Source organism: Myotis daubentonii, chromosome 6, assembly GCF_963259705.1.
Source record: "Myotis daubentonii chromosome 6, mMyoDau2.1, whole genome shotgun sequence".
Lineage (NCBI taxonomy): Eukaryota > Metazoa > Chordata > Mammalia > Chiroptera > Vespertilionidae > Myotis > Myotis daubentonii.
Window position 1 is genome coordinate 74,667,231 of NC_081845.1, and position 22,642 is coordinate 74,689,872.

General features: G+C 43.2%; 2 pseudogenes; both read right to left on the bottom strand.

The window, feature by feature from the left end:
- Window positions 1-16,373: 16,373 nt before the first annotated feature.
- LOC132237196 (WD40 repeat-containing protein SMU1-like) lies at window positions 16,374-18,245 on the bottom strand (annotated as a pseudogene).
- Window positions 18,246-20,099: 1,854 nt separating this feature from the next.
- On the bottom strand, window positions 20,100-21,549 carry LOC132236520 (splicing factor U2AF 65 kDa subunit-like; annotated as a pseudogene).
- Between the last annotated feature and the right edge of the window lie 1,093 nt (window positions 21,550-22,642).

Sequence of the window (22,642 nt, forward strand, 5' to 3'; positions counted from 1 at the left end):
CACTGGTGCGTGAATCCGTGAACTGAGCCTCTAGTAGAAAAATAATAATATAAAGTTTGGAGAAACCAAGATGGCAGCATAGGTAAAGACCTGAAATTGCTGCCTCGCATAACCACTTCAAAAATACAACTAAAAGACAAAACGGACATCATCCAGAACCACAGGAAGCCTGGCTGAGTGGAAATTCTACAACTAGAAGGAAAGAGAAAAGCACACTCAGACTCAGAGGAGGTGCGGAAGTAAAGTGCAGAGGTACGGAGGCGCGCGGAAAGGGCTGGCAACTGAGGATGCCATTGTCTTTTTCAATCAGGAGGGAGACACCAGCTCCCGACTGCTCTGAACTCTAGTCCAGGGTGAGTCTCTGAGGACCCAGACTCATATGGGGAGGAACTGGACTGTCTGGCATCAGGCGGAACTCAAGGACGGCTTTCTGTCAGAGGTGCTTGCAGTGATTACTGCGGGACACTGAGACCCAGGGACTCTTAGGGCAGGGCTGAGGATCAGCCATAGCTGTTTGCTCCGCCCTGTTGATTCCCTGAGACCCTGCCCCACCCAAGCTGTGCGCAGAGGCTTTGGCATATGAATGCCCTGGCCCTTTGCACTCTAAAATTACCTGACAAACTGCAGCTGGGTCAGAGAGACCCAGAACATCCAAAAGAAGGCTCAAGGCCCCACAGCAGCTTGCATTGCTTCACAGCTGGGCCTCATCTGGACACCTCCAAATCCCAAACAAAGAAGAGGAACCTGCAGATCTCTCCGTAGCTCCTGCTGGGTAGACTCAGGCAGAGGCTAAATTAGCACCTCCTTAGAGATCCAGGAACCAGTGTACCCAATGGTCAGAGTGGGACCATCCAGATTACAACTCCTCAGATCCATAAGGGACATACTCAGGGTGCAGACTCAGTGAGCACCAAAGCCCCACTGAAGCAAGTCTTGCCCTAGAAGGGTGTCTCCAGCACAGAAGTTCTGCCACCGTAGACACAGCTAAATCTCACAGCCAATTGGCCTGGAGGTCAATTCCTCCCAGTGATACCAACAACAATCAAGGCTTAACTACAACAAGACTGTGCACACAGCCCACAAAGGGGTGCACCAAGAGTATCCACCTCAGGTAATTGGGGAGGCTGAGCCACTGGGCCCTATAGGACACCTAGCACACAAAGCCACTCTGTCAATGCAGGGAAGTAGCCAAAATGCGGATACAAAGAAACAGGTCACAAATGACAGAAATGGAGGAAAGCAAACTACTGGATATAGAGTTCAAAACCACGGTTATAAGGTTGTTCAAGAATTTTCTAGAAACTGCCGATAAATTTAGTAAGACCCTCGATAAATCTAGTGAGACCCTCAAAGATATGAAAAAGGACCAAATAGAAATTAAGCATACACTGACTGAAATAAAGAATATTATACAGAGATCCAACAGCAGACTAGAGGATCGCAAGAATCAAGTCAAAGATTTGAAATACGAAGAAGCAAAAAACACCCAACTGGAAAAACAAAAAGAAAAAAGAATCCAAAAATATGAAGATAGTGTAAGGAGCCTCTGGGACAACTTCAAGCGTACCAATATCCAAATTATGGGGGTGCCAGAAGAAGAGAGACAGCAAGATATTGAAAACCTATTTGAAGAAATAATGACAGAAAACTTCCCCTACCTGGTGAAAGAAATAGACTTACAAGTCCAGGAAGCGCAGAGAACCCCAAACAAAAGGAATTCGAAGAGGACCACACCAATACACATCATAATTAAAATGCCAAGAGCAAAAGACAAAGAGAGAATCTTAAAAGCAGCAAGAGAAAAACAGTTACCTACACAGGAGTACCCATACAACTGTCAGCTGATTTCTCAATATAAACTATGCAGGCCAGAAGGGAGTGGCAAGAAATATTCAAAGTGATGAATAGCAAGAACCTACAATCAAGATTACTTTACTCAGCAAAGCTATCATTTAGAATTGAAGGTCAGATAAAGAGCTTCACAGATAAAAATAAGCTAAAGGAGTTCATCACCACCAAACCAGTATTATATGAAATGCTGAAAGGTATCCTTTAAGAAGAGGAAGAAGAAGAAAAAGGTAAAGATACAAATTATGAACAACAAATATGCATCTATCAACAAGTGAATCTAAGAATCAAGTGAATAAATAATCTGGTGATCATAATAGAATCAGGGACATAGAAAGGGAATGGACTGACTATTCTTGGGGGGAAAAGGGGTGTGGGAGATGCGGAAAGAGACTGGACAAAAATCGTGCACCTATGGAAGAGAACAGTGGGTGGGGAGTGAGGGCAGAGGGTGGGGCGGGAACTGGGAGGAGGGGAGTTATGGGGGGAAAAAAGAGGAACAAATGTAATAATCTGAACAATAAAGATTTAATTAAAAAAATAAAATAAAAATCAAGTGAATAAATAATCCGATGAACAGAATAAACTGGTGAATATAATAGAATCGGGCATAAAAAGGGAGTGGACCGACAATTCTCGGGAGGGAAAGGGGTGTGGGGGGTTCAGGAAGAGATTGGAAAAAAATCGTACACCTATGGATGAGGACAGTGAGGGGGGTAAGGGTAGAGGGTGGGGTGGGAACCGGGTGGAGGGGAGCTATAAGGGGAAAAAAGTGGAACAACTGTAATAATCTGAACAATAAAGATTTAATTTAAAAAAAAGATTTAAGTTTGTGTTTCGCATACTCACAACTGCAAACCATATTTTGCCCCAACCATACAGTGCCCAGAAGTTCTGCTCCATTGTGGCACCTCATTATAAGATACTAGAGGCCCTGTGCATGAAAATTGTGCACTGGGGGTGGGGGTGTCCCTCAGCCCAGCCTGCGCCCTCTTGCACTCCAGGACCTTTTGGGGGATGTCCACCTTCCAGCTTAGGCCCACTTCCCAGGGGATTGCGCCTGAGCTGGCAGTCAGACATCCCTCTGGCAGCCTCAGAGCCCTCAGGGAATGTCTGACTGATAGCATAGGCCCACTCCCCGTGGAATTGGACATCCTTAGCGCTGTCGAGGAGGCGGGAGAGGCTTGTCAACTGCGATCGTCAACCCTGCTTGTGGCTGAACTGAGCTCCCCCTTTGGGAGCGCACTGACTACCAAGGGGCAGCTCCTGCATTGAGTGTCTGCCCCCTGGTGGTCAGTCCACGTCATAACGACCAGATCCTGGTCATTCTGCCATTAGGGTAAATTTTCATATTACCCTTTTATTATATAGGATAGGCAGCCGGCCAGCTTCTATAGGTGAGGGACTAGAATATGGCTCAGAACCATATTGGAAATGGACATCAAAATTTGGAATAAAGTCTTACATTATTGGTTACTATAAATTCCTGCATGCTAATTATTCCAAAGCTACTTTTGCCAGAGAATCTGCACAGCTTGTATACTGTACTGTTTAGTTATAACAGAGCAGTGAAATTATAATTAACAGATTACTTATTACAGCTTCGATTTTAAAAATCCTCTAATCCCAGCCATTGGAGAGTGTCTATCATGGGGGCCTTCTTGCCCACCATATCTGTTGGGTCTTCACAGCAGCCAAGACAGGAAAAGCTCAGCAACACTGAATTACTTACCCACAGCCACCAGCCTGTACAGGGCAGAGATTTAAATGCCAAAGAAACGCCTCCAAACCTAGCTACCCAGAAGGAGCTAGAAGGTGATTTACAGGGAGAGGCTGAGAAGAGGGGAGGGGAGGAGAAAGCCACTTGGGTCCTGTGGGATACTCTGCCACCTGGAGAGGAGTGGGTCCAGTCACATCCAAGTCGTTAGGAATAGAGCATGTGGCTGCCCAGAACTCCAGACGTTGCCTAATGGTAGTTAAAAATTCAGTTACCCGCAGAAAGAACTGTGCCCACATGATTTTGCACTGAGGCCTTGCACCACCTTTGCCCAACTGTGATGAGGTAGGTGAGGGAGCTCCATTCTTTTAGAGGAAAGCTGAGAGCTCAGTCCTGTCCTGAGGACATTCTGGGTTAAGAGGCACCAATGTGCAGGAAGCAACAAATGGGATGGGCTACACAGAAAACCACCTTTGTCTTTTGGGAGTAAAGTACCTAGATCAGTGGTTCTCAACCTTCTGGCCCTTTAAATACAGTTCCTCATGTTGTGACCCAACCATAAAATTATTTTTGTTGCTACTTCATAACTGTAATGTTGCTACTGTTATGAATCGTAATGTAAATATCTGATATGCAGGATGGTCTTAGGCGACCCCTGTGAAAGGGTCATTCGACCGCCAAAGGGGTCGCAACCCACAGGTTGAGAACCGCTGACCTAGATGAAGAAGCCACATTATCCTACATTGATATGTTACAGTCTTAAAAGGGAAAGGAAGAAAGAAAATCCACTTAAACTTTTACATGAACTAAAGAAGTTTCCCAACAACTAACATTTATTCCCTATAACAAACAAACATAGTCTCAATGTTATCATCACTGTAGTTGAGAAATATCTATTAAAAACTTCTGATTATATATAATAATTCTTTATTGTATATAAAGAATTATTATATCTTTAGGGGATCCATTATTTGTTCCCCAAAATAAATATGTATATATTTTGAGACTTGGGAACCTTCATGATGACTACCTACAGAATACATGTGGCATAATCAGTAGGTAAACATTCTGTAACCATTTCTCTGATATTCCTCCTCAACCCACAAGAAAGATGTAACAGCAATCTTAGTATCTGACACTTATAAAAACAGTCTTGTCTAGATTTCCAGGATTACTCAGAATTGTGGCGGATTAGAACTAGGCTGAATGGCATTACTTGGGGCTTGTAAGAACTATAATAATAATGATTTCCCTATAAGGCAGATAGAAATATCTCATTTTATAGATAAGAAAACAGAGAGGTTAAATAAACTGCCCAAGGTCACAAAGTAACAAAACTTTAACTGAGTTTTTCTGACTTTAATGCTTCTATAGCTTTCTTAAAAAATAGGAAGGACCACCAATGGGTAGAATTTCTTCATGGGAAAGATCTTTATATTCATTATAGCTGTTCTGAGATGGTTGCCTTGGAAATAGAGTTGTGAGATAAAATACAGGACACCAGCTAAATATGAATTTCAGATAATGATGAAAAGTATTTTTTAATAAAAGTAAGTCCAAAGCATTCTGTGGGACATTCTTATATTAAACTAGGGGCCTGATGCATGAAATTCATGCAAGAGTAGGCCTTCCTTCCCCCAGCTGCTGGCACTGGCTTCCCTCTGGCACCCAGGACCCAGGCTTTCCTCACAGCCCCAGCTTCATCCAGAAGGATGGAAGGATGTCCAAAAGGACATCCTGTCTAATTAGCATATTACATTTTCATTATAGATAATATTCATTGTTTATCTGAAATTACCCTGTATTCTTTTTTAAAAAATATATATTTTTACTAGAGGCCTGGTGCATAAATTTGTTCATGGGTGGGGTCCAGCTGGCCCACCCCGATTGGGGCTGTTTGGGCCGGGCTGGCTGGGAGGAGGGGCTGTGGGTGGTTAGCTGGCCAGCCCCACCCCCTGGTTGAACTCCTGGTTGAGGGGACAATTTGCATATTAGCCTTTTATTATATAACATTGACTCCAGAGAGGAAGGGAGAGGGAGAGAGAGATAGAAATATCAGTGATGAGAGAGAATCATTGATTGGCTGCCTCCGATCACACTGGGGATTGAACCCACAACCCGGGCATGTGCCCTGACCAGGAATTAAACCTGAGACCCTTCAGTCCTCAGGCTGACGCTCTATCCATTGATTCAAACCAGCCAGGGCTTACCCTATATTCTTATTTGCTCAATATAGTGACCCTATTTGGGAAAGATTTGTTTCCTGGTGCTGGAGATTAAAATCACTAATGATCACATGGAGGTGGTGCATTGTTGATCTGATAGTCAGAAGGAGTAGAGTTGGGCTGGAGTGTGGGGTCATGATTTCTTCATCTTCATGGGTGTCTCCATTGAGTCCACAACTAGGGCAGGTATTGGAGGAGCACCAATGACTCCACAGGCCATGGCTTTGAGGAGCAGTGGCTTTTTATGGTCTGTCCATTTTCAGTGTTTCTTATTCCTATGGCAGGATCATCTCACTGCTCTCCAGCCCCTGGTAGGTACAGGGAACAGTGGAGAGTAGAAAAGAAAACATTTTGCTCCTTATTAATATTTTTAAAATTATGTTGGTGGTGGAAATCCTTGGAAATACATCTATAAGGAGGATTGTGTTTCTACCCGGAATTCTGGAATTTTCACCACTAAGATGCAGCATTTTCCATATATTTTCTGTTTTGTTCCCCCAAAGAATAAGGCATTGGAAATATCTTCCTAGAGATTGGGATCAGCATAAATTACTTCTGGCAACCCTCCAAATCACACAAGAAGATAAAAATTGGCTCTATTTTGAAGTTGATGAAACCATATATTTGGAAACATTTCTTGTTTCAGAATAAAGCACTTTAGAAGAATTCTTCTGTAATGGATGTCGTATCCCCATAGTATTAATGACCTGACACATGAAATTCTTATGTAAGTTCATGCTGATAATTGACAAATAATGAAAGTTCAACCGAGGCCCCTTTCAAATGTGGTCCTCCCATGCAGTGTGATCTGTTTACTGGAGACTGTTGTTAAGACTGTAAAAACAATCCCTGTCTGTTTGCCAGAACAGCATGCAGGCTGCCCAAGGCATGAAAAGGCAGTTGTGCGTGCGCTCTGTGGTTTCTATAGATATATTTTTAGGTTCAATTATGAGAAGTACTTGAAAATGGTCTTAGAGAGGCAGGGACCAGAGCCATATCTTTAGGGGATCCATTATATAAGAAAAATACCCAGTCTTATGAAATGTTTTTATTTTAACTGGTGCACACCTGCCTTCCATCAAAATAGGATTCTGTTAATGTACCCAAACCAGACTGAAACTCAAAAAGCCTGACAATATGAGAATTCCTCAGAATATAATTTTAGAGTGCTTTTCTAAGCAAGACCCAAAATACAGGAGTCATGAAGTCCAAAGACAAACTGGGGAAATATTATAGTGGGAAAGAACACAATTTCTTAATGAGCATGAAAATGCAAATCGTGTTAGTAGATTAATGACTAACGCTACTCAAATTTGAGAGTTATGAGAACCCCTTCTCCCCTAGTATTTTGGTAAATGTAGAAAAGTCTGACTGTGCGCAGTGTTGGTGAGAACATGGTGCAGAGGCCCTCATGAGGCACTGTTGCCGAGAGTGAAAACTGAAGTGAACTCTATAGGAGATGATTTGGCAACGTCTGTCATAGCTTTAAGTGTACATCCATTAAATCTAGTTCTGGAAATGTATCTAACAAGAATGTGTGCTACCCTGGAACAATTTTCCAGGAAAAATAATATTTTTCTTACCAGACCCACGTTGCTTTGCCAGCCAGATACCCAGGTAGTGAATTGGCATTGCCTGGGGGGAGAAGAGGGAAACACACACACACACACACAAACAAACAAACAAACAAACAAACAAACAAAACAGAGAGAGAGCGCACGCGCGCACTTATCTTTGTTTTCCAGCTTCCCAGGGTGCTGGTCGAGCTGAGCTGGAGTCTAGAGCAAGTGTGCAGTTTGTAAACTGAATCTCCATAGAGAGAGCTGTCCATCAAGGTGTTAGTTGGGGTTACTATATTCCATATGGGAAGAGAGAACGCCTATGTACACGAACTCCTCTTGAAAAGAGTGGCATTGGAGACATTCCAGGATTCTTCTTTGAATCTACCCAATAGTTAAAGCTATTTTTTGCTCTTTCCCCTTCGAGGCCTATGCTCCCTGTTCCTCCAGTGTGACCCGGCCTTCACTCCCTCCCGTGACCTCGGTTCCCTTCATGTGTAGCATGCAGTTCTCCAAACATATTTCCACTCCCCCAATCCTTTGTATTCCTCCCTCCTCAGCAAATGCTCGGTAGAGTCCTGTGCCCGGTGGCATGCCACTGTCTCCTGTGCTGGAATTCTCAGGCCTTTGCAGCCTGTCTCCTAGGAGCATTTCCTTTAATCTCACATTTGATGAAAACAAATGGACACGGCAGACACTGGAATAAAGCCACTATTGATGTGTCCATTAAACCCGAGGACCTGGGCGGATCAACCCTTGCTCCACTGCTTCTTCTCTGTCCTCAGCTTTTCCTATCCTTACTTTACTTATTTATTCTTTTGGTAACATCTTAATTTTGTTTTTAATAGACAATACATTTACATGATTCAAAAGTCAAAACTATAAAATAGGTGTACACAGAAATCTCAGTCCCACTCCCCTTCATCCTATTTCATTAGTTTCCTGTTTATTTTCTCAGTGGTTCTTGGCACAAATGATTGTGTGTCTATGTGTGTATACATATAAATACATCTATATTTCATATCTCTCTAGCCTATCAAGAACAGAGTAGAAGAAAATACCTTCTTTACCCCACCCTGAAACCCCATGTACAGGCAAGAATACACATTAGCAAATATTAGTTTCAAGATTTGTTAGAAAACCTTTGGAGCCTGATTTCTGTGATTCTAGAATTTTACTAAAGTTACCTATTTCTAAATATTTCCAGCTGGTATCTGCTAAGTTAAAGACACATGCAGTTGGAAAGGTGAGAAACTTCTGACTCTAGCATACAAATGGATAGAAATAATATAGGAGGAAGATTGATGATCTAAATGCTTTGAAACTATGTAAATCTATCTTTGGAAACTTCAGAATATTTTTGCTCTTAGATCAATTCGCGTGATTGCTCTCAGGTGTATCAACTCTAGATTCCTTCCTACCGATTCTCTTTAAGCACCACCTTTCTCAACTTACAGCCTATTTCAGAGACCACTAGTTGTTCTCCAATACCCATTTCCCTTTTTTTCTTTTAACAGCAGATCCCTCATATTTAGCTGAACACATGACCTACCAGCTAAAGATAATGTAGTCTGGACTCTCTTGCAGCTAGTTGTGGCCATGTGACCAAGTTCTGGTTTGATATGAAAGTATTGTATTCAACTTTGTGATTACTGGTGGCTTTCTCCATCCTCCTGTCTAGAACATGGATATGGTAGGGAGCTATTTTGGACCATGTAATCCCAAGGATGGCTAAACCACAGATAAAAGGAGCTGGACTCTTTCTGTTGAGATTATTACCTGGGAGAAAAAAGTATCTGTTATCTGGAGAGAAAAACAAGATCTCCTATCTTGTTTAAGCCATTTTATTGTTGTCTTTATTACAAGTGGTTGAATCTGTATTACCTAATAGTTGAATCACTTGCTGTCCTTTGCGTGTGCAACTTTGGCTGCCTTGGGCCCCAAGTAAATATTACCTATAAGTTCAGGCATTGACACTGACTAGAACTTTTGGTTTCCATTTCCAAGTTCCAGTGAGAAGGAATCTGATCGGCTAATCTTGTTCAGTTACCTAGTTTGGTCCAATAATCTGTGGAAGAGGAGGAGGGTCATGTGATGCCGAGAGTTGTCCTATCCAAAGAATGTCAATGTTGCAGGTTCATTAATACTAGAATATGGATGTTACGATAATTATTGAAATACCAGAAACCTTGTGATGTAATGCATATGTCCAGAAAACAAACTTTTAGTGATTAAAAAAATAAAAAGCTTCTAAGATATGTTGGAGATCAGCAAAGATTCAATCCAAACCCTCAGAATGCTCTACTTGTGTAGGACAGTATAATAATCACTGAAATTAATCACCTTGCACAAATAAAGAGCTCAAATCATCAAAGCATTTTTCATTTATGTTTATCTATTGACTTGACAAAGCCTAGAAAGTATACCTATAGATATTATAAATAGTTTTAGCCTAAATTAACCTAAGTTAACAACAACAACAAAATACCCTAATATATTCAGATACTTCATACCCTAGGAAATTTAGGTTACTCAAGATTTTGCTATCTGTGAAGTTTTTTAGCTGTGACATTTTCAAAATGGTTTTTATGATAATGCAATTATACTGGGTGCAATAGGTACATTTAGCTTCCACAATTTTACACTTAATTGTAGTCACACTTAGCCTATATCAAATGATAATATGAGATATTGGGGATAAATTTTCTGAGATTCTCTTTCTCTTTATCAGTGAAGTCATTTTATTTCCACACAGCCTATACAGTAGCCTTTCCAAACGTGTTCTTCTGACTATTGGGGCCCATAGATACTCTGGGAAAAGAGGAGTTGTGAAATACATTAGGAAAATATGCAACAAGTTATAGTTCCCTCTTGGTGAGTCATCATGTTGTGCATAGCTAAGGCTCTGACACCTCCTGCTGAAATGAAATGTATGAACATTGTTTAATCCTGTGTTTCTCCAAAATTTCACACGGTGGAAAAGGCTGAATATGTGTATGTACATTGGGAGGGTCAGAGGCAATAATGAGGCCACGGATAGGACTGTAAGAAATAGAGGTGAAAGCATAGTCAGAGATAACGTTGCTCATGGAAGACAGCATTTAATGCTTTTACTTTACTCTGTGAAGGGCTATAGACATGATAACGTAGAGATATACTTTGTTTCATTGACCACGTTTTATTGTGCACTTTTTACAAATTGAAGGTAAGATACTCCACCAGCAAAAATATTGCAACTTGCGGAAGGTTCAGATGATGCTTAGCATTATTTAGCAATGAAGTATTTTTTTAATTAAGATGTACATTGTTGTTGTTTTTTAAGACATAATGCTGTGGCACACTTAATAGATTACAGTGTTGTTAATGTAAATATAACTTTTATATGCACTGGGAAGCTAAAAAAAATTGTGTGACTTGCTTCATTGTGGTAGTCACTTTATTGCAGTGGTCTGGAACCAAACACATAATATCTCCTAGGTGTGCCTTTAGAGCAAAAGATGTGAAGGGACAGGTACATTCATCTTTACTACCAGAATTATGCCCATGCCTAAAAACATAACCATTTGTAGACTTTATCACTTACAAGGCAAATATACATACATAAACTTTTTTTAAATCCTTATGTTAACCTCATGATACAAATTGTTATCCTGTTTTGAAAATAAGTGGATAGTGACTGGGCCTGAAACATGAAGGCACATTGCAAGAAAAAAGATGGAGGTGAGATACCCTGCAAAAACAAACAAACAAGCAAACAAATAATTTTAAAAGGCAGCTTCCAATAAGTCTGGAGAGGCACAATACACAATAGACCATTGAACATTCTAAATATCATTAGCAGAGAAACTCACTGCCTTAGATTTCACCTGACATTTGCCAAACTGATTTGCCTGCCTGCAAGACATTTTTTTTTTAAAGTTAATTTTCCACATTAATTACCTATCAACTTTCTGTGGAATATACTTTGAGAATGGCTGCTTGTTCTCAGGAGCATTGGTTTCTTACTGGCCCAAAACAAGAACCATCATGTCCACAGCCCTCACATAAATCATGGCTTGTTAGTCAGGCTGCATTACATAGAAATATACGAGAGTTCCTGGAACTGGATTAAAGTTTACCTTTGTGGTTTACATAAAGCACACCCTTGCTAAGTAATTAGTATCAAGCAGATCTCCTTCCCCACTGCAATTTCCCCAAATTATTCGGGTGTGACTTAGCCCATAGAGGTTTTTCTGTTGTGAGTCCTTTCCAAGGATTGAGCCAGGTTGATGCCTGCCCTGGGTTGCTTAAAGAATTTGGAATCCTATATACCTTCTGAAAAATAAATGGGAAGCATGGGCCAAACTTTAAAAATAAATATTCCAGATGAAAACAAATTGATAACCATACCCAGATGTTAATTCAATGAATGCATCTCATGTAATGCCATTGGAATGGCAAATGCCAAGTTTTGGGCGGCTAAAGCCGGGGAATTTTTAAAGTCTTTCTGACTCCAGTTAAAAGCCACATGTCCTTTGTTGGTGAGGTCCTGCTTCTTTTAGTTGCCATATTTAAATAGACAAGTCTCCAAGCAGTCTACGAAAAGTCATTATAAGCACATTGCAGAATAATTCTAGGAAAGGTACCTCACAGCATAGTATGAAAATGCAAAGACAAAAAGGCGTGCAAGCCAAAACTTCACCCTGAAAGCAATTTGGGCAGGGATGGCGGGTTGGAAGAGTGGGGAGTTAATGCTATTTACTTTTTTCTTGATTTATTTAAAAGAAATAAACATTCCTTTAATTCATATTTACTCTAAATGACTAACTAAACATAAGAACAGTAACTTCAAAGGAATGTTTACACATCTAATTTTTAAAATTTTTTCTAGCTTAATTGAGATATAGCTCTTATAACATTGTGTAAGTTAAGGTATACTAGTACAATGTGAAGATTTGATACACATATATATTGTGAAATCTTTTCCATAATAAGTTAGCTAATTAGGTATCCATCACTTCACATAATTACCATTTTGTTGTTATGGTGAGAAAATTAATGCTCTACTATCATAGCAACTTTCAAATTTACAATCAAGTATTATTAACTGTAGTCACCATTCTGTACCATAAGTTCCCCAGAACTTGTTCATCTTATAAGTTGAGAGTTTATGCCCTTTGACCAACATCTCTACATTTCCCCAGTCCCTCGGCCCCAGCAATCACCATTTTACTCTGTTTCTACAAGTTCAGTTCCTCATGTAAGTGACATTATACAGTATTTCTTTTTCTTCATATGACTCATTTTACTTAGCATAATGCCCTCAGGGTTCATCTGTATTATCACAGATGGCAAGATTTCCTCCTTTCTCGTGGCTGAATAATATGCAATATATATACACATATACACACATATATATATATATCCGTTGATAGATATCCATTGTGAATAATGCTGAAATAAACAGAGTGAAGATTTCTCTCAAAATAGTGATTTCATTTCCTTTGTATATACAGTAGTCCGCCCAGCCACTGGGGATATGTTCCAAGCCACCCAGGGATGCCTAAAACAGTGCTGGCCTGGGATAGGATGATGCAGGCAAATAGAAGCTGTTCCTCTTTGTTCTTCCTTCCCTTAATGTGCTGTTATTCTCGGTTTGTTTGTTTTGTTCCATTGTGTTGCTGAAGTTTTTTAAGTGGACTCCTGAGCTCTCCCAGAGTTATTTTTGTTGGTGGATTACTGTCTAATTCTTCATCTTTAGGAGGGTGGGATGGGGAATGGAGGCTGAGGTCTCTTGCTTCATCATCTTGGTGACATCACCACCTAAATGTTTTAAAATAAAAGTCCATAGAGTTATCATTTCTTCTAGTGTTTTTTTGTTTGGTTGTTTGATTGATTTTTTTTTTTTTTTTAGCTTTTGTCTCCTGTTCATAGTTGACAAGGATAGGAAGGCATTTCAAGGTCCCTCAACTTCTGTGAGCCTCGGTTTTCTCATACCAAAATGAAATGATTGGGCCATAGATGTTTAAGATTCCTTCATTCTGTGATTTCAGTGCAATTTTTGGCCCATGGTGGTGAGAACTGGATAAATACTTGTTGAATAATTCTGGATATTTGATCACCTATTCTGACCTCTACCAAGCACAGTAGTTCTGCCATCTAGCAGACCCAGGTAAATATCATGGCTCCACAGCTGATTAGTTCTGTAAACTTGAGCAGATTACCCTCTCCAAGTCCTATGTCCATATCTATAATATAGACTTAAAGAGTGCTCACATCATTAGGTTAGTGGAGGGTGAGATGAGGCAGCTACTACAACCAGGCCCTCAACACAATGTCTGATACAGAGCAAGCATGCACCAGTTAGCTGTCATCATATTAATAGGAACATATAAGAAATAATTATCACCAACTCTAGCTCTATGGGAAATCCCCATTACGTTGGGAATTGTGTTCATAGAAAGTTCTGATAGCGCCCTGCTCTAGTTCCTAGAAAATAATTTTCTTCATTATAACTGCTCCTGAATTACTCGTCTGCAACCCACTTTCTCCACCCCCAGCCCACCTTCTCCACCCCACTATCACCTGGCCAACTCCTGTGCATCCTACTCCTGCCACTTTACATTCTGTCTTTTTCCAACTGGGGCTCTTTCACACTTTGCTGGCTCGGTCACTCTTCTCAGGCTTTCTCACTGAAATGCGAGCTACTTGACCATCAGGATTTTAACCATCTCATTCACCATTCTGTCCCAAGCACCTAAGCACATAATAGGTGTACAACAAATATTTGTTGAATAAACAAGTAAATAATGCTTCTACTGCTATCAACAAAGTTTGGCCCCAGGTGGATATTTCAACATACAAAGATAGCCAGATCTTAGTCTTTCCCATGATTACAGAAGCTCCTAGGTGAGGATTAGTTGAGATCTTGCCCTTGATTCGGAGAAGAATGGTAGTTTTTCCATTTCCCTACTCTTTTGTATACCCTCTATTGGATATGGCATAGCATTTGTTTGCTCTAATGCACAGCCTATCTATTTCATCCTTCCATAAAAACGAACCAGAGGTTAGATAAGTATTCTAGCTTTAAAGCTTGCCTCCTGGGTTGCAAAGTGATATAGAGGAAATCTAGAAGCCTTTAAGTAATCACTTAGGTGAAACTTATATTGATTTTGTACCATTTGTTAATTGACAAGAGGACTGAGTGTGCTTATCAGCAAAAAGCAGCTGAGGGTCTTCCTTTACTTTGGCAAGGAAAAAAAATTCACCAATTTGTCGGTATGATTCTGGTTGTTAAGGCAGATGTTTTCTGAGAATGGACATCATCTTTCTTTGCTTAAAATCACCCATAACTTCTTTTAATCTCTGTGTCTAATAAATCTCCATTCTTTGCAAAATACCTTATGAAGGCCATTTATTTGAGAGCTAATTCCAAAGAACACATTTTGGCGTGGCTCATCTTTAATACAATAAGTAACTTAAAAAGTATCTTACCTCTACTAATGTCTTATTTTCAGATGTTATCATCTGGATATATAATATACTAGAGGCCTGGTGCACGAAATTTGTGCACTGGGAGTGGGGTGTCCCTCAGCCGAGCCTGCACCCTCTCCAATCTGGGACCTCTCGGGGGATGTCCAACTTCCGGTTTAGGTCTGATGCCTGTGGGCCCAAACCGGCAGTCGGACGTCCCTCTCACAATCTGGGACTGCTGGCTCCCAACCGCTAGCCTGCCTGCCTGCCTGTCAGCCTGATCACCCCCTAGCCACTCCCCTGCCAGCCCAATCGACACCTAACTGCTCCCCTGCCAACTCGATTGCCCCCTACTGCCCTCCCCTGCTGTCCTGGTCACCCCCAACTGCCCTCTCCTGCAGGCCTGGTCCCCCCGAACTGCCCTCCCTTACCAGCCTGGTTGCCCCTAACTGCCCTCTACTGCAGGCCTGATCCCTCCCAGCTGCCCTCCCCTGCAGGCCGGTCACCCCCAACTGCCCTCCCCTGCTGGCCTGATTGCCCACAACTATCCTCCCCTGCCGGCCATCTTGTGGTGGCCATCTTGTGACCACAGGGAGTGGCCATCATGTGCAAGGGTGTGATGGTCAATTTGTACATTACCTCTTTATTATATAGGATAAGTAGATTTTATCAAAACTACTAACATGGTTAACACATTGTTTGCGGGTAGTTTTTATCGCGCGCTAACAGGTGGCGCGGGCCATTTTTTCAGTTGAATAGATTGATTACCATTATACCTGGAAGTACATACATAATTCACCATTGTATGTGTTAGAGACCCAAATTTTGTCCTTTGGAATTCGTATATCTGCATGTTAGCATCCCTTTAGAGCAATAAAAAAGTATAAAAATAAACATAATTATACATTACCCGCATTCTACCGCTAGTCTATAAAAAACGTATTAATACGTGTCCCGCGCTCTACTACCAGTCAACGCAAAACATATAAATATGTTTCCCGCATACAATGTGTTAAGAAAATGTTTATGCCGTGGTAAAATTTAATTTAAGCTCCAGATCTGTGCAACAGCCTGAATGGCTTTGTGAACTTGGAAATAAGAGTATGGCCCTTGTCAAGGAAAAAAATTACTTCATTCCTTCACTCTTAGTTAAGGTACTTACGTTAGGCATGGCATTATAGCCGTGGCATCCAATTCATTCATTCATTTATAAATTCTTTCCAGACTTATGCAACGAATATATATGTGTCAGGCACAATTCTAGATGCTGTGAATGAACAAGTCACATGTGATTCCTGCCATCAGGAAGCTTATATTATGTGATGAAGGAAGATGAAAAATATGGACATGTGAGAAACTCATGTGCTTCAGACTAGATCTTTAAGAGCAACACTAAGACAAATAGTTAACTTTTCATAAAAAATTACGTAAATATAAACCAATGGAATAATATTTATAGTGTTGCAAGAAAAAAAAACACCTGCCAATATAGAATTCTGTGTGCCACCCCCAAATTTTTTTCAAAAATTATGGCAAACTAAAGACATTTTTATTTTTTTTATTTTTTTTACAAGTTTACTGCCAGGAGGCACATTTTAATCAGCATTGCAATAATTAAAGGATTATAATTTTTTCAGAACTACCAATTATTTCACTCTTCAGGTAAAAGATTATTGAAAACATTAAGTGACTGCCCCAATTAGAAAGACAAATGAATACCTTAAAAATGTGTAAAAAAGAGTAACTGCTAATTTAAACATGAGCTTTCACAAAATTATTCTTGTGCCTAATTCAGACAAGTTAGAGAAACTGGCAAAAAAAAAAAAAAAGCAACACATGAATATGTCTTCATTTAAGGACATGCTCTCAAGCTAGTTTAAAGAAAAAAGTCTAATTAGGGTTTCCAGAGTTTTCGGAGTCCATCTTCACTGTAGGTAGCAGTCAGGTTCTGATGAGGATGATGTGCAATACCAATCACATCCTTCTCATGAACTGTCAGAGTTCTCTCCAGTTTGCCAGTAGTTTGCCAGTTTAACTGTGCTAAAACAGTAGAGCACAGAGTCCTCTCCCACACAGTAAATCCATTCACCACGGGGAGAGAGGGCGCAGCAAACGAAGTCACCACCTTTTCTCTTACCAGAGCTGAAGCTTCTGCATGTTCATGATGACCACTGTGTTTGATCTGTTGCACACCACAAAGTGCTCTGGGTTTTTAGGAAGCAGGATCACACTGTTGACAGTGATGTCTGTCCCTGCAGTGCTGCCCAGGGATTTAAAGGTATTTGAATATTCTGTGGTCTTCCTATTCCATATCTTTACAGTGCCATCAGAGGACACACTAATAATATAATGTCCATCTTGTGTAAATGTTGCTTCATTAACAAAGGAAGGATGGCCACGAAATTCCTTCAGAGTCTTCCCAGATCTTAAACCATGAATTCTAATTGTCTGGTCAAAAGAGGCGCTAAGGATCTGGCTGCTGTCCTTAGAAAAGCTTAGACAGGTGACACCCTTACTGTGTGCCCTTTCAAATCTCCTTAAACACTGTCCACTCTGAATTTTCCATACCTTGATTTTTCCATCTTGAGCCCAGTTGCTAACATTTCTGTATCTCTGCTGAAACACATGCAGAGAACAGCATCATCCATCATCATAAAGTTATCCTGGGCCTGGTATTTAAGATCCTTCCTGATTTTTCCAGTTGTGAAGTCCCATACTTCAATGAATCCATCAACAGACCCAGTGACCAAATACTGACCATCTGGAGAAAATTGAGCACACTCCACATGTGATTTCTGACCAAACTTAATATGCCTGCTCAGCTGTGTAGGAAACTTTTCTTCTTCCACATCTTTGACAGCTGCTTTCCCTCAGAACAAATCTATGGTCACGCCAGGAGGAAGCAACCCCTGGTGCTGCTGCCACTTCAGCGCCTGCCCCAGCAATGCCATGAGGTGAGATGGAGGCACCACACTGACTTCCCCAGCTAAGGCCTGAGCAATTGCTGCTCTTCTCTTCCCTTTGCTACTTCCATCAGGGTGTGCCTCACGAGGATCAAAATGAGACCTGGCCAAGAGGTTCTCCAGATGAATATACTGCTCTGGCTGTGTTTGTTTAACATGATCATAGGGTCAGTCTGTCTCAGAAGAGACCTGGCAACCCCCAATTCACAGAGTTCTATCAATTCCAGAACAACCTGTTCATAGAGGTCAATGAGGGTTTTGTCTGGCAATTTCAGAGACTGTATAGCCTGTAAAACTGTGTCCCAGTGGCCGCTATTAATGTCAGCCACGAAACTCTCAATGCTGTCCATGGTATTCAGAGACACAGTAGTCTCATCCTATAAGGTGGCTAGTGCCTGGTGTAAACTGTTCTCCTTCAGGTAATGCATGATAAGACGGATCACATCCGAGGACTCGATTTCGATGGACATTGTGTGATCTTCCTGGCCGCAGAACACACTAGTTTGATCTTTTAATTCCACCTTCGGGGGAGCAATGCCCATGGCATGAAGATTGGCCAGGCCCACCATATTGGCATTGCCAATGAGCTCTGGCTTCAGTGCCAGCTGGGCTTGGATGGGGGCTTGTAGTTCAGCTGCTTTCCTGGCCTTCTCAATGGCATCGTTCATGAAAGTGGCGGCCTGAGAGGGCTGAATAGTGTTGCCAATTGGAAGTCACTCTGGTTGGGAGGAAGAAGGAGTCTTTGGCTGAGGTGTAGGGGGGCTGATGAAACTCAGTTATTTCTTCCTCTCCTTGATTTGTGGCGTTGCTGCCTCCATCATCTGTTTGACCTGGAGCTTAGTCAGCATGCCAGGGCTCTCTGAAGGAGGCCCAGGGATCACTTCCGGCTCCTCATCAACCTCCTCAACATGGGATACCTGTCGCTTCTTTCCTCCTGAGGATTCCTTGGAGATCTCAGAGTCATCACCAAACACTTCCTTTAGCTCTCATTTTCTGCTCCCGTCACTGCTAGACTTGGAATGTCTAGAGCTTCCACCTTCCGCTACAGCCTCAAACAGTTTGCCCACAAATCGGAGTAGAATCATCAAGAAAAGGCTTCAGGTGGTCAGCTGCTTTTGTTTTGTCCATGCCCTTCCCCACACAGTTCAGTGCTGCTGTTGACCACTGTGGCCTCTGAGAAACCTAGTACCCTCTTCACTGTCTTCCCTATCCATGGTGTTAGCTCATCCAGCTCCCTCTTTGATAGCCATTCTTCAGGAAAAGGAGGACAGCTCAAACGGAGTTCTATCCTGTACCTCACCAACCTCAGCCCCTGAGATGGAGCCAGAAGGTTACCGATCAGATTTTCTTGTTTTTTTGGGGGTTTTGTTTGCCCATCAAGTAAAATACAACAAAATGTTTAATGAGCAAATTCATCTTAGCAAATATGAAACTGCCACAGAGGAGGGGCAGGGCCGCGGGACTAGAGGCGAGAACCAACTACATTAAGAAACCAAGGGGAGGACTTGAGGCCAAAGGGCTGGAGCTCCAGAGCTGGGGAGGGAGAGGGAGGGCAAAGGGCTAGACAACAAAATTCAAAATAGTTTCACCATCCTATCTAATAATAGACAAACATGGTAATTGACCGTACCTTCGCTAGGCCTCCCATTGGCTAATCAGCACGATATGCAAATTAACCGCCAACAAAGATGGTGGCTAATTTGCATACTGCAGGCAGGGCGGGACAGCGCCATCCCGCCTGCCCCACTGCTATCCAGGCCTGCTATCTGCGACCCAGGGTGGCGTTCGTCCCGTGTGTGACCCGACCTGGGGTGGTGCCCCAATCCCCAGATCAGCCCTGCCGTGTGCGCAACCCAGGGAGGCAGGGCAGGCACCAAGGGATCGGGCCTGCCATATGCCACTCGGGGAGCGGGCCTAAGCCAGAAGGTGGTTATCTCCCAAGGGATCCCAGACTGTGAGAGGGCACAAGTGGGGCTGAGGGACACCCCCCACTCCCCCTCCCCCTCCAGTGCACAAATTTTTGTGCACCGGGCCTCTACGCTGTTCCTACAGTGGAAAAGGGGAGGAGGGGGTGAGGTATGAGGGAGTAGAGGCTGTCTTGGGGAGGGGCTGTGGGGTCCTACTCCACCCTGCTGTGCGCCCTTGATCCAGACCCCTTCCCTCATACGTGTGTGTGGGCCATGTGCACACTTCCCCATCCTCGCTCCCCCCACCCCCCACCCTTAATTGCTGCCATTCCAGTTGCTGCCGGCTGTCATTCGGCTGTCATTCCTCTGCCCATCGTCTTTAGAGGGGGAAAGAGGGAGGGGGCGGGGGGTGGAGTAGCCCCCAACCAGCCCAGCCCCACCCACCCCCGCTGCCTCTACCAGAAGTCCTGGCAGTGGTAAGAGTCGGGGTTACAGTATTTTGTGACAACCACTCTGTTGGCGAACTTGCGACCTGTCAGGCCCTGCATGGCTTTCTGGCAGTCACACACAGAGGTGAACTCCACGAAGATCTTCCCGCAGCCGGGCACCTCGACGCCGTCCACGGGCTGGGGGATCTCAATGACCTTGACCAGCCCGTACTTGCTGCACTCGTCCCGCACGTCCTCCACGATCTCCTCGTACTTCTCATTGTCCAGCAGCTCCTCGGGCAGCACCATGTTCAGGAGGCACAGGACCTCTGTGGGGTGGCCACCCATCTGCACCTGGGAGCTCAGCAGGCCCAGCACTTGCAGGGTCACGAGGGTCTGGTGGAAGGCGCTCAGAGTGGCATTCTTGGCTCCCGCACTCGCCCTCTGGACCTGCAGTTTCCTGTCCCCCAGCTGCATCCTGTTCAGCCCCGCCATGGCCTGATCCGTGACGCTGATGTCCACGTACTCACAGAAGGCGTAGCCCTTGGAGAGCCCGGTGGTGCCGTCCTTGACTAGGTTGAAGGCCTTGAGAGGCCCGAATGATGTCAGCAGCTCTTTCACCTGGTCCTCGTTCAGGTAGTTGGGTAAGCCCCCCATGAACAGCTTGTGGGCAGAGTCCGGGACCACGGTGGACACCACTCCAGGCAGGTAGACAGAGGGGTTCTTCGACATGTCGGGCAGGGGCTGGTAGTCGTGAGGCCGGCGGATCTTCAGCGACTGGCCCTGGAAGATGATGCCGTCTAAGGCCATGGCCTGGGTGGTCTCATCCACGGAGCAGAACTCCAAGAAGGCAAAGTTCTTGTCCTGGTTGACCTGCACAGCCAGGACGGGGTTGCCCAGGGCCTGTGTCAGCCCGCCCAGGCACATCTGGGCGTTAAAGAAGTCCACCATGGCCTCCTTGGTGATGCCGAAGGGGATGTTGCCCACGCAGAGGCACCGGGCCTGCCTGGTCATCTGGCTCCCCGCCACAGGCACCGGTGTCACAGCCAGACCATCCGGGGTCATGGCGGGAGGAGGGCGATGGCTGGAATCCGACCCGCAGCTTGCATGGCCTTGTACTGCATGGGGGTGATATGCTCAAAGCCAGGTGGCGGCACGTCCCAGTATTTGTGGACCGTCTTCTTCTCATGGCGGGGGGGAGCAAATCCATCCACCCTGCTCCTCTTTAGTGACTCTGGTCAAAGGTTTGCTTCATCGCCGCTGGTCCCGGGATGTGCTCTGCTGGTCCAGGTTGTGCCTGTCGCGGCTCCGGTGCCGTGCTTGCGGTCCTGGCTGCATTAGCAGCTGTGGCTGCGCTTGCAGTGCGGGTTCTCCTTGTCTCGCTCTTGCTTATTCTCGTTGAGCTGCCCCTGGAATTCGTGGAAGTCCGACATGCCCAGGCGGCCGCGTAAGGGCCCTGTGCAGTGCACACCTTGCCTTGCTGCCCGCCCACTCTAGCCGCTTCCGCTACTTCCCAGAATTTTTTAAGCGCTTGATCTCTGCCTTCTCCTCTTGCTCCTTCCGTCGCTTCTTTTCCTGGAGAATCTCATCGAAGGTCTTTACTTTCCAAGAGTCCAAAGAGGACCACACCAAGACACATCATAATTAAAATGCCAAGAGCAAAAGACAAAGAGAGAATCTTAAAAGCAGCAAGAGAAAAAAAAGTCAGTTACCTACAAGGGAATACCCATACAACTGTCAGCTGATTTCTCAACAGAAACTATGCAGTCAGAAGGGAATGTCAAGAAATATTCAAAGTGATGAATAGCAAGAACCTACAACCAAGGTTACTTTATCCAGCAAAGCTATCATTTAGAATTGAAGGTCAGATAAAGAGCTTCACAGATAAGAAAAAGCTAAAGGAATTCATCACCACCAAACCAGTATTATAAATGCTGAAAGATATTCTTTAAGAAGAGGAAGAAGAAGAAAAAGGTAAAGATACAAATTATGGACAACAAATACACATCTGTCAACAAGTGAATCTAAAAATCAAGTGAATAAATAATCTGATAAACAGAATAAACTGCTGAATATAATAGAATCAGGGGCATAGAAAGGAGTGGACTCACTATTCTCGGGGTGGAGGGGAAGGGGTGTGGGTGGTGTGGGAAGAGACTGGACAAAAATCTTACGCCTATGGATGAGGACAGTGGGGGGGGGGGTAAGGGCAGAGGGTGGGATGGGAACCAGGTGGAGGGGAGCTATGGGGGGAAAAAAGAGGAACAACTGTAATAATCTGAACAATAAAGATTTAATTAAAAAAATACAAATTTAAAAAAAACCACAAAAAATAACAACTCATCTTATTATTTTTTCTATTGTATTTTGATATTCTATTTCATTTATTTCTGCCTTCCACTTTGAGCTTTTTTGTTTTTATTTTTTTCTAGTTCCTTAAGCAATGTTAGATCATTTGTTTGAAATCTTTTTTTTTTTTTTTTTAGGTAGGCCTGGATTGCTATAAATTTCCCTCCTACTATCACTTTTGCTGCATCCACAAA